This window comes from Triticum urartu, chromosome 1 (assembly GCF_003073215.2).
Source record: "Triticum urartu cultivar G1812 chromosome 1, Tu2.1, whole genome shotgun sequence".
Lineage (NCBI taxonomy): Eukaryota > Viridiplantae > Streptophyta > Magnoliopsida > Poales > Poaceae > Triticum > Triticum urartu.
The window spans coordinates 261,315,531-261,329,050 of NC_053022.1; positions in this window are offsets into that span (position 1 = coordinate 261,315,531).

Genomic DNA, 13,520 nt, shown 5'->3' on the forward strand with positions numbered 1-13,520 from the left:
ATTACACATTATGTCACAATACTTATGCCTATTCTCTCTTATTTTACAAGGTTTACATAAAGAGGGAGAATGCCGGCAGCTGGGATTCTGGGCTGGAAAAGGAGCAAATATTAGAGACCTATTCTGCACACCTCCAAAAGTCCTGAAACTTCATGGAAGTCATTTTTATAATATATAAAAAATACTGAGCGCAAGAAGTTCCAGAGGGGGGCCTCACCTTGGCCACGAGGGTGGGGGACGCGCCCTACCCCCCTGGGCGCGCCCCTGCCTCGTGGGCCCCCTGGTGGCCCTCCGATGCCCATCTTCTGCTATATGTAGTATTTCGATGAGAAAAAAATCATAAGTAAGCTTTCGGGACGAGACTCCGCCGCCACGAGGCGGAACCTTGGCGGAATCAATCTAGGGCTCCGGTGGAGCTGTTCTGCCAGGGAAACTTCCCTCCGGGAGGGGGAAATCATCGCCATCGTCATCACCAATGATCCTCTCATCGGGAGGGGGTCAATCTCCATCAACATCTTCACCAGCACCATCTCCTCTCAAACCCTAGTTCATCTCTTGTATCCAATTCTTGTCTCCAAGTCTGGGATTGGTACCTGTGGGTTGCTAGTAGTGTTGATTACTCCTTGTAGTTGATGCTAGTTGGTTTACTTGGTGGAAGATCATATGTTCAGATCCTATATGCACATTAATACCCCTCTGATTATGAACATGAATATGCTTTGTGAGTATTTACGTTTGTTCCTGAGGACATGGGAGAAGTCTTGCTATTAGTAGTCATGTGAATTTGGTATTCGTTCGATATTTTGATGAGATGTATGTTGTCTCTCCTCTAGTAGGTGTTATGTGAACGTCGACTACATGACACTTCACCATTATTTGGGCCTAGACGAAGGCATTGGGAAGTAATAAGAGATGATGGGTTGCTAGAGTGACAGAAGCTTAAACCCTAGTTTATGTGTTGCTTCGTAAGGGGCTGATTTGGATCCACATGTTTCATGCTACGGTTAGGTTTACCTTAATACTTTTGTTGTAGTTGCGGATGCTTGCAATAGAGGTTAATCAAAAGTGGGATGTGTGTCCAAGTAAGGACAGCACCCAAGCACCGGTCCACCCACATATCATATTATCAAAGTACCGAACATGAATCATATGAATGTGATGAAACCTAGATTGACGATAATTCCCATGTGTCCTCGGGAGTGCTTTTCTCTATATAAGAATTTGTCCAGGCTTGTCCTTTGCTACAAAAAGGATTGGGCCACCTTGCTGCACTTTATTTACTTTTGTTACTTGTTGCTCGTTACAAATTATCTTATCACAAAACTATCTATTACTGCTATGTCTTGAGCTTGCGTTGGTTTTCCCCGAAGAGGAAGGGATGATGCAGTAGAGTAGCGTAAGTATTTCCCTCAGTTTTTGAGAACCAAGGTATCAATCCAGTAGGAGGCCACGCTCAAGTCCCTCGTACCTGCACAAAACGATAGCTACTCACAACCAACGCGATTAGGGGTTGTCAATCCCTTCAAGATCACTTACGAGAGTGAGATCTGATAGATATAATATTTTTGGTATTTTTGATATAAAGATGCAAAGTAAAATTAAAAGCAAAGTAAAAAGAAAAGAAAGATTAAAGTGTTGGAGATTGATATGATGAGAATAGACCCGGGGGCCATAGGTTTCACTTGTGGCTTCTCTCAAGAGCATAAGTATTCTACAGTGGGTGAACAAATTACTGTTGAGCAATTGACAGAATTGAGCATAGTTATGAGAATATCTAGGCATGATCATGTATATAGGCATCACGTCCGTGACAAGTAGACCGAAACGATTCTACATCTACTACTATTACTCCACTCATCGACCGCTATCCAGCATGCATCTAGAGTATTAAGTTAAAACAGAGTAACGCCTTAAGCAAGATGACATGATGTAGAGAGATAAATTCATGCAATATGAAATAAACCCCATCTTGTTATCCTTGATGGCAACGATGCAATATGTGCCTTGCTGCCCCTTCTGTCACTGGGAAAGGACACCGCAAGATCGAACCCAAAGCTAAACACTTCTCCCATGGCAAGAACTACCAATCTAGTTGGCCAAACCAAATGGATAATTCGAAGAGACTTGCAAAGATAACCAATCATGCATAAAAGAATTCAGAGAAGATTCAAATATTATTCATAGATAGACTTGATCATAAACCCACAATTCATCGATCTCGACAAACACACCGCAAAAAGAAGATTACATCGAATAGATCTCCATAAGAGAGGGGGAGAACTTTGTATTGAGATTCAAAGAGAGAGAAGAAGCCATCTAGCTACTAACTATGGACCCGAAGGTCTGAGCTAAACTACTCACACTTCATCGAAGGGGCTAGGATGATGTAGAAGCCCTCCGTGATGACGGCCCTCTTCCGGCGAAGCTCCGGAACAGGCCCCAAGATGGGATCTCGTGGATACAGAAAGTTGCGGTGGTGGAATTAGGTTTTTGGCTCCTGTTCTGATCATTTGGGGGTACGTAGGTATATATAGGAGGAAGGAGTACGTCGGTGGAGCACCGAGGGGCCCACGAGGCAGGGGGCGCCCCCCTGGGGCACCCCCCACCCTCGTGACCTCCTCTTTGATCCCTTGCAGTAGGGTCGAAGTCTCCTGGATCACGTTCGGTGAGAAAATCACGTTCCCGAAGATTTTATTCCGTTTGGACTCCGTTTGATATTCTGTTTCTCCGAAACACTGAAATAGGCAAAAAAACAGCAATTCTGGGCTAGGCCTCCGGTTAATAGGTTAGTCCCAAAAATAATATAAAAGTGGAAAATAAAGCCCAATATAGTCCAAAACAGTAGATAATATAGCATGGAGCAATCAAAAATTATAGATACGTTGGAGACGTATCAGGCATCCCCAAGCTTAATTCCTGCTCGTCCTCGAGTAGGTAAATGATAAAAAGAGAATTTTTGATGCGGAGTGCTACTTGGCATAATTTCAATGCAAATCTTCTCAATTGTGGTATGAATATTCAGATTAGACAAATTCAAGACAAAAGTTTATATTGACATAAAAATAATAATACTTCAAGCATACTAACAAAGCAATTATGTCTTCTCAAAATAACATGGCCAAAGAAAGTTATCCCTACAAAATCATATAGTCTGGCTATGCTCTATCTTCACCACACAAAATATTTAAATCATGCACAACCCCGATAACAAGCCAAGCAATTGTTTCATACTCTAACTTTTTCAAAACTTTTTCAATCTTCACGCAATACATGAGCATGAGCCATGGACATAGCACTTTAGGTGGAATAGAATGGTGGTTGTGGAGAAGACAAAAAAGAGGGGAAGATAGTCTCACATCAACTAGGCGTATCAATGGGCTATGGAGATGCCCATCAATAGATATCAATGTGAGTGAGTAGGGATTTCCATGCAATGGATGCACTAGAGCTATAAATGTATGAAAGCTCAACAAAAGAAACTAGTGGGTGTGCATCCAACTTGCTTGCTCATGAAGACCTAGGGAAATTTGAGGAAGCCCATCATTGTAATATACAAGCCAAGTTCTATAATGTAAAATTCCCACTAGTATATGAAAGTGACAACATATGAGACTCTCTATATGAAGAACATGGTGCTACTTTGAAGCACAATATATGAGACTCGCTATATCATGGTGCTACTTTGAAGCACAAGTGTGGAAAAAGGATAGTAGCATTGCCCCTTTTTTGGGCCTTCTTTTTTTTCTTTGGCCTTTTTTTGGGACAATGCTCTATTAAATGATAAACATCACACTTCTATTTATTTACAACTCATTGATTACAACTCGATACTAAAACAAAGTATGACTCTATATGGATGCCTCCGGCGGTGTACCGGGATATGCAATGAATCAAGAGTGACAAGTATGAAAAATTATGAACAGTGGCTTTGCCACAAATACTATGTCAAATACATGATCATGCTAAGCAATATGACAATGATGAATGTGTCATGATGAACTAGATGGTGGAAAGTTGCATGGCAATATATCTCGGAATGACTATGGAAATGCCATAATAGGTAGGTATGGTGGCTGTTTTGAGGAAGGTATATGGTAGGTGTATGATACTGGTGAAAGGTGCGCGGTATTAGAGAGGCTAGCAAGGGTGGAAGGGTGAGAGTGTGTATGATCCATGGACTCAACATTAGTCATAAAGAACTCATATACTTATTGCAAAAATCTAGAAGTTATCAAAGCAAAGTATTACGCGCATGCTCCTAGGGGGATAGATTGGTAGGAAAAGACCATCGCTCGTCCCCGACCGCCACTCATAAGGAAGACAATCAATAAATAAATCATGCTCCGACTTCACCACATAACGGTTCACCATATGTGCATGCTACGGGAATCACAAACTTCAACACAAGTATTCTTTAAATTCACAACTACTCAACTAGCATGACTTTAATATTATCACCTCCATACCTCAAAACAATTATCATGCTTCAATCTTTTCTTAGTATTCAACACACTCAAAAGAAAGTTTCACAAATCTTGAATACCAAGCATATTATTATTAAGCAAATTACCATGCTATTAAGAGACTCTCAAAATAATTTAAGTGAAGCATGAGAGATCAATAGTTTCTTTAAAACAAATCCACCACCGTGCTCTAAAAGATCTAAGTGAATCACATAGAGCAAAATTATAACGCTCAAAAGATATAAGTGAAGCACATAGAGCAAAACTACTTAGCTCAAAAGATATAAGTGAAGCACATAGAGCAAAACTACTTAGCTCAAAAGATATAAGTGAAGCACGTAGAGTATTCTATCAAATTTTAATTCATGTATGGCTCTCTCAAAAGGTGTGTACAGCAAGGATGATTGTGGCATACTAACAAACAAAGACACGAATAATACAAGATGCTCCAAGAAAAACACATATCATGTTGGTGAATAAAAATATAGCTCCAAGTAAATTACCGATGGAAGTGGACGAAAGAGGGGATGCCTTCCAGGGCATCCCCAAGCTTTGACTTTTTTGTGTCCTTGGATTATCTTGGGGGTTCCATGGGCATGCCCAAGCTTAGTCTCTTGCCACTCCTTGTTCCATAATCCATCACAAGAATTCACCCAAAACTTGAAAACTTCACAACACAAAACTCAAAATAGAAAAATCGTGAGCTCCGTTAGCGAAAGAAAACAAAAGACCACTTCAAGGTACTGTAATGAACTCATTTTTATTTATATTGGTGTTAAACCTACTGTATTCCAACTTCTCTATGGATTATAAACTATTTTACTAGCCATAGATTCATCAAAATAAGCAAACAACACACGGAAAACAGAATCTGTCAAAAACAGAACAGTCTGTAGTAATCTGTAGCTAGCGCAAGATCTGGAACCCCAAAAATTCTAAAATAAATTGCTGGACGTGAGGAATTTATCTATTAATCATCTGAAAAAATAATTAACTAAATATCACTCTTTAAATAAAAATGACAGTAGTTCTCGTGAGCGCTAAAGTTTCTGTTTTTTACAGCAAGTTCAACAAGACTTTCCCCAAGTCTTCCCAACGGTTCTACTTGGCACAAACACTAATTAAAAACAAAAAACACAACCAAAACAGAGGCTAGATAATTTATTTATTACTAAACAGGAGCAAAAAGCAAGGAATAAAAATAAAATTGGGCTGCCTCCCAACAAGCGCTATCGTTTAACGCCCCTAGCTAGGCATAAAAGCGAGGATAGATCTAGGTATTGCCATCTTTGGTAGGCAATCCATAAGTGGCTCTCATGATAGTTTCATATGGTAATTTTATTTTATTTCTTGGAAAGTGTTCCATGCCCTTTTTTAATGGAAATTGAAATCTAATATTCCCTTCCTTCATATCAATAATCGCACCAACCGTTTTAAGGAAAGGTCTACCAAGAATAATAGGGCAAGAAGGATTGCAATCTATATCAAGAACAATGAAATATACAGGCACATAATTCCTATTTGCAACAATAAGAACATCATTAATTCTTCCCGTAGGTTTCTTAATAGTGGAATCCGCAAGATGCAAGTTTAGAGAGCAATCATCAAAATCGCGGAAATCTAGTAAATCACACAAAGTCTTGGGAATAGTAGAGACACTAGCACCCAAATCGCACAAAGCATAAAACTCATGATCTTTAATTTTAATTTTAATAGTTGGTTCCCACTCATCATAGAGTTTTCTAGGGATAGAAACTTCCAACTCAAGTTTTTCTTCATAAGATTGCATCAAGGCATCAACAATATGTTCGGTAAAGGCTTTATTTCGACTATAAGCATGTGGAGAATTTAGCACGGATTGCAACAAGGAAATACAATCAATTAAAGAGCAACTTTCATAATTAAATTCCTTGAAATCCAATATAGTGGGTTTAGCAACATCTAGATTTTTATTTCTTTCAATCCCACTTTCACCAATTTCATCATTAAGATCTAAATACTCCGAATTTTTAGAACGCCTTCTAGGTAAAGGAAGATCATATTCAGTTTCATCAAGATTCATGTTGCAAAACAAAGATTTAATGGGGGACACATCAATAACTTTTAGATCTTCATCTTGATTTTCATAGGAATTCGGTTTAGCGGCCATCTTATTGACTAAGGTGGCTTGCATATCCGAAATTTCAGCAGTCATCTTTTCTAGACGAGCAATTTGGGATCTTATACCATCAAATTCTTTAGACATATCATCAAGCTCTTTATTCATATAACTCATACAACTTTTTTGTTCCTTAAGCTCGTTTCTAAAGAAATTATTATGCTCAAATTGCAAAACCATAAACTTCCTAACGTTGTTTTCGATCTCCTCTAACCTTTTAAGGTGAAGATCACCAAATCTTGGTTGAGCCATCGCGACAAACAAGCAAACAAACTAGCAAACGAGCAAACAAGGGCAAACGGGCAAAAGAGGCAAACAGAGAGGGAGGATAGAGAGAGAGGGCGAATAAAACGGCAAGGGTGAAGTGGGGGAGAGGAAAACGAGAGGCAAATGGCAAATAATGTAATGCGAGAGATAAGGATTGCGATGAGTACTTGGTGTTGAGGATATAACCACTGAGGGTAAACCGCCCAGGAGGGGCCGGTTCACCTTCAGTTATACTGAAGCCCAAGGAAACCCAGAAGATGGCGCTTTACGGATGAAGCTTAGAGGCCTAGAGCCCGCAGGCGGTTTAAGGCCCATGATAGTAAACCGCCATGATTGTATAAACTTGCATTGTAAGATAAGAAAGAAGAGACCGAGGCGGACACTTGTATGAGCCAGCCTTGGGACTTTGTAGACCGGCCGGGATCCTCCTGAATATATAAAGGGGTGACCTGGCGGCGGTTCAGGGACAGAAAAACAACAACTCGAAGTCAGACAGAGCGGATTCGCTCCCTGGTCTTCGAAACCCCAGCAATACCAATCACAACTAGACGTAGGCTTTTACCTTCATCGAAGGGGCCGAACTAGTATAAAACTCTCGTGTCCCTTTGTCCGGTTTAACCCCTTCAAGCTAACCCGTAGTGATGGCTCCACGACTAAGTCCTCCCATGAGGACATCTGCCGTGACAATTCCATGACAGTTGGCGCCCACCGTGGGGCTATCGCACGATGGTTTCGAGTTCTTGAAGGGAAACTTCTATGGACTAAGGGGATACGCTGTGGGCCGGATGACGAAGAGTCGCCGCGGCAAGCTCTACATCGACAACGCAGGATGGGGTCCCGAGGCTAATTCAATCGAATACGGGTACCGGGTCCCCTTTGGTGGGATTCATGTCTTCATCGGCAAGATCGGCGAACCGGCCCCCGAGCCAGACACCTGCACCGACATCGTCGAGACGGCTCGGCATGCAAGTTCTTCACTGGTTCAGCCTGAGGCCAGGCATGTTTTCGTGGGTGTCGTCCGCGGTTCGGGTTATGAGGAGGAACCGATCTTCGATGGAGAAACCGTAATTCGTAGTGATGACGAGTCTTCCGGAGAAACCGAATCGCTTTACTAGTTGTATGACGGCCGGATTGAGGGAGGATCCGAGGGCAACAGTATTCCGGATTCCCCCGGTCTGCCAAACCGGGCCGCTGTCTTCATGGCCGGCACACGACCGGTGCCTCATTCATCTACCGCCGCAGCGGTACTCTCCGGTTCAACAACGGCCACGCCAGCAGGTGCAAGAAGCTCGGCGCTGCCTCCGGCCCAAGTCTTGTCTGATTTGTTCGACGCTCTAGCGGCACTGATGTCCGCGGTGGTAGACGTAGCAGCCAGGGATCAACACGGTGCAGAGATTCTAAAGGTGAAAGATCAGATAGCCCAGGCTAAAGCGGACCTGGCAGCAGAGAACGCCAGGATGGCCACAGAGCGGGCCGAGTTGGAAGCATAGGCTTACCGGATTAGACTAGATTAGAATGCTTCAGAAGAGGTCATGAGAAGAAGGTACCGATCACGTCTCCCGTCGGTTTATGAGCCGCAAAATCTTTTCAACACACCAGGTGCAGGAGCTGGTAACCAACCCACGCCAAACCGAGTGGGGGCACCGGAAGCAGGAGCGCCGGTTCAGCCACGCGCAACAAACCTGCCTCGCCAGAACAACGTTGTATCATCGACGCCGCCCGGGCATTATTCCAACCCATTGGATAATATTGTGGCCGCCGCTTCACGCCTGGCGGCTCTCCCAACCGACGGAGAATCACCAGTTGCAGTGGAAGCGCGTTGGGCCAGGGATCTCCTTCAGACAGCACTGAATCAACAGCAAGCGTATTCACACAGCCGTGAGAGGATTCATTCCACTCCCTGTCCAAGCCGGAGTTATAGTAGACACGTGGAAGACGAACCGGCCGTATCCAGTAGCGCACGCCACCGAAATTCGCTGCGGGAGAACAACCCGGCCAGGGGAGGTGCTAATGCGCAAGATGTTGTGGACCACGGCCGCGCACGACGGGGGGCCGAGTTGACAGCTCGGCACGAAGCACGACATCATACTCCGGTTCACCCCACTGCCTCCGTGGAGCCAGGGGTAATGTTAAGTTCCCTAGGAGTACCATGTTTAACTCCCGCACTGCGTAATGTGCGATTGCCCAAGGATTTCAAGGGACCTCGCAAGGTACCAAATTACACCGCCGAGTTGCAGCCAGAGGCGTGGGTGGAGAGCTATGAGATGGCAATGGAGATGTTAGATGTGGATGAGGTGGTTTGTGCTAAATATTTCACCATGATGCTAGAAGGAACAGCTCGCACTTGGTTGAAGAGCTTGCCAACCAACTCTATCAACTCATGGGCCGAATTAAAGCGCCGGTTTATCCAGAACTTCAAGGATACGTGCAAGCAGCCGATGTCAATTGTGGATCTGGCCGCTTGTGTCCAAGAGGAAGGGGAGTCCACAACCCATTGGGTTAAACGAGTCTCGACGATTTTGCATTCGTCAGATCGTATTAATGCAGATACCGCGGTATTAACGTTGGAGGGCAATTGCCATTTCAAGCCATTGAAACAGAAGTTATGAAGGCTCAAACGTCATTGCAACAACATGTCAACACTCATGGCTGCTTTAGTTAAGTATGCCGATTCAGATAATACCAAGGATCCGGATTCAGAGGAGGACAAACCGGAGAAGGGAAAGAAGAACGGCGGTGCAAAAGGGCAGCACCACAACCAAGGGGGCCATGGGAATAACAGTAAGCGTAAAGCGGATAATTCAGATTTGGTGGCTAACACAAATATGCAGCATCGCAAAGGTAAACTGCCCCAGCGCGGCATGAATCTGGAGCGTTTGTTAAACCAGCCCTGCCCGAAGCATGGAACCAAGGAGGCCCCTGCCACACATCTTTGGAAAGATTGTCACATAATGAGGGAGTTCAAAAATTCTGATTTATACCGGTATGATCAGGATCCACCGAGCGGTTCAGGCCTAGGTTTCCATGGGGGCGGCGGTTCAAGCTCTGGATTTCAGAGCAACCAGGGCCATCAGAACAACCATGGTAATAACCAGCAGAATAACCAAGGGAATCAGCAACAATCAGGTTACCAGAGTCACCCCAAGCAGTTGAACAGCGGACAGTATCATGTGTTCACTACCAGCTTGTGCAAGCGAGATCAGAAACTTCACAAGAGGGCGGTCAATACTGTTGAACCGGCTATACCACATTATCTGCGATGGTCGGAGCAGCCTATTGTGTGGAGCAAGGAGGATCACCCGCCCGGGTTGACAATCCGGGCCAGCTAGCCTTGGTGGTAGCGCCTTAGGTGGGGGCTATAAGTTCACCAAGGTTCTGATGGATGGAGGGAGCAGTATCAACATCCTATACTATGAGACTTTCCGTCGCATGGGTTTGACGGATAAGAATCTTAAACCGTCAAACACTATCTTTCATGGTGTGGTACCAGGTAAATCGGCCTACCCTGTGGGAAAGATTGCTTTGGAAGTTGTGTTTGGAGATGAGTTTGATTCCAGGTCTGAGACTTTGACCTTTGAAGTGGTGAAAATCCAGAGTCCATATCACGCGCTATTTGGACGGCCGGCTTACGCGAAATTCATGACGAGGCCCTGTTATGTCTATCTGCAGCTCAAGATGCCAGGTTATAAGGGGACGATCACAGTACATGGGAGCCGAAGGATTGCCTTGGATTGCGAGGAAGGCGAAGCGGCCTATGCAGAATCGGTTTGTGCCACGGAGGAGCTAAAATTCTATAAAGACAATGTTGATCCGGCGGATATGACCCCTCTAAAGAAACCTACGATTGAACATGACCCGGCCCTGACGTTCAAACCGGCTAATGAGACTAAGCTTGTTGATTTCGTCCCTAGTGATTCATCCAAGCAGTTTAGTATGAGTGCAAATCTGGATCCGAAATAGGAAAGCGCGCTCATCGAGTTCATCCGTGAGAACTGGGACATCTTTGCATGGAAACCTTCTGACATGCCAGGTGTACCGAGGGAACTCGCTGAGCACACGCTAAATATTGATCCTAAGTTTAAACCGGTCAAGCAGTACCTTCGCCGCTTTAACGAAGAAAGACGCAAGGCCATCGGCAAAGAGGTAGCCCGGCTGCTGGCAGCTGGATTTATCGTCGAAGTGTTTCATCCCGAATGGTTGGCTAATCCGGTGCTTGTTCTTAAGAAAAATGGCACTTGGCGTATGTGTGTGGATTACACTGATTTGAACAAGGTTGGCCCGGCAGATCCTTTCGCTCTCCCACCTATCGATCAGATCATTGATGCAACGGCGGGTTGTGAGCGCCTGAGTTTTCTGGATGCTTATTCAGGTTATCATCAGATTAAAATGGCAGTTAAGGACCAGGAGAAAACAGCCTTCATCACTCCCTTTGGAGCCTTCTGCTATGTTTATATGCCCTTTGGGCTCAAGAGTGCCCAAGCAACCTACTAGCGTTGTGTGCAAAATTGTCTTCACAAACAGATCGGTCGTAATGTTCATGCCTATGTGGATGACATTGTGGTGAAATCTAGGAAGCAGGAAACCCTGATAAATGATCTCAAGGAGACGTTTGACAATCTTCGGGTTTACAAAATGATGCTCAACCCGGACAAATGTGTTTTTGGTGTTCCGGCAGGCAAACTCTTGGGCTTTCTTGTGTCTAACAGAGGTATTGAGGCAAATCCGGAAAAGATCAAAGCAATCACATCCTTGGCTAAACCGGCATGTATCAATGATGTTCAGCGCCTGGCGGGCCGGATTGCAGCCCTCAGCCGATTTATCAGCCGTTTGGGAGAGAAGGCGATTCCCCTGTATCAGATGTTGAAGAAAACAGATAAATTCGTCTGGAGTGACGCTGCTGATACGGCATTCGAGGAGTTAAAGCGGCAGCTAGCTGAACCGCCAGTCCTTGCTGCTCCAATTGATAATGAACCTCTACTATTGTACGTGGCTGCCAATGCCCGAGCGGTTAGTGTGGCGATTGTGGTTGAGCGTAAGGAGACTAGGAAAGAATATCCGGTTCAACGACCAGTTTATTATATTAGTGAAGTACTGATCGAATCAAAGCAAAGATTGTTGGGGAACGTAGTAATTTCAAAAATTTCCTACGCACATGCAAGATCATGGTGATGCATAGCAACGAGGGGGAGAGTGTTGTCTACGTACCCAACGCAGACCGACTACGGAAGCGATGACACGACGTAGAGAAAGTAGTCGTACGTCTTCACGATCCAACCGATCAAGCACCGAAACTACGGCACCTCCGAGTTCGAGCACACGTTCAGCTCGATGACGATCCCCGGACTCCGATCCAGCAAAGTGTCGGGGAAGAGTTCCGTCAGCACAACGGCGTGGTGATGATCTTGATGAACTACAACAGCAGGGCTTCGCCTAAACTCCGCTACAGTATTATCGAGGTATATGGTGGCAGGGGGCACCGCACACGGCTAAGGAATAGATCACGTGGATCAACTTGTGTCTTGGGGTGTCCCCTGCCCCTGTATATAAAGGATGAAGGGGGGAGGCTGGCCGGCCAAGGAGGGAGGCACAGGAGGAGTCCTACTCCTACCGGGAGTAGGACTCCCCCCCTCAATCCTATTCCTAATAGGATTCCTTAAAGGGGAGAGGGAGAGAGAGGTGGCCGGCCCCTCTCCTAGTCCTAATAGGACTAGGGAGAGGGGGGGAGGTGCAGCCCTATGTGGGCTGCCTTCTCACCTTTCCACTAAGGCCCATGTTAGCCCATTTGGTTCCCGGGGGGTTCCGGTAACCCTCCCGGTAATCCGGTAAAATCCCGATTTCACCCGGAACACTTCCGATGTCCAAACATAGGCTTCCAATATATCAATCTTTACGTCTCGACCATTTCGAGACTCCTCGTCATGTCCGTGATCACATCCGGGACTCCGAACAACCTTCGGTACATCAAAATGCATAAACTCATAATAACTGTCATCGTAACGTTAAGCGTGCGGACCCTACGGGTTCGAGAACAATGTAGACATGACCGAGACACGTCTCCAGTCAATAACCAATAGCGGGACCTGGATGCCCATATTGGCTCCTACATATTCTACGAAGATCTTTATCGGTCAGACCGCATAACAACATACGTTGTTCCCTTTGTCATCGGTATGTTACTTGCCCGAGATTCGATCGTCAGTATCCAATACCTGGTTCAATCTCGTTACCGGCAAGTCTCTTTACTCGTTCTGTAATACATCATCTCACAACTAACATATTAGTTGCAATGCTTGCAAGGCTTATGTGATGTGTATTACCGAGAGGGCCCAGAGATACCTCTCCGACAATCGGAGTGACAAATCCTAATCTCGAAATATGCCAACCCAACATCTACCTTTGGAGACACCTGTAATGCTCCTTTATAATCACTCAGTTACGTTGTGACGTTTGGTAGCACCCAAAGTGTTCCTCGGGGCAAACGGGAGTTGCATAATCTCATAGTCATAGGAACATGTATAAGTCATGAAGAAAGCAATAGCAACATACTAAACGATCGGTGTGCTAAGCTAATGGAATGGGTCATGTCAATCAGATCATTCAACTAATGATGTGACCTCATTAATCAAATAACA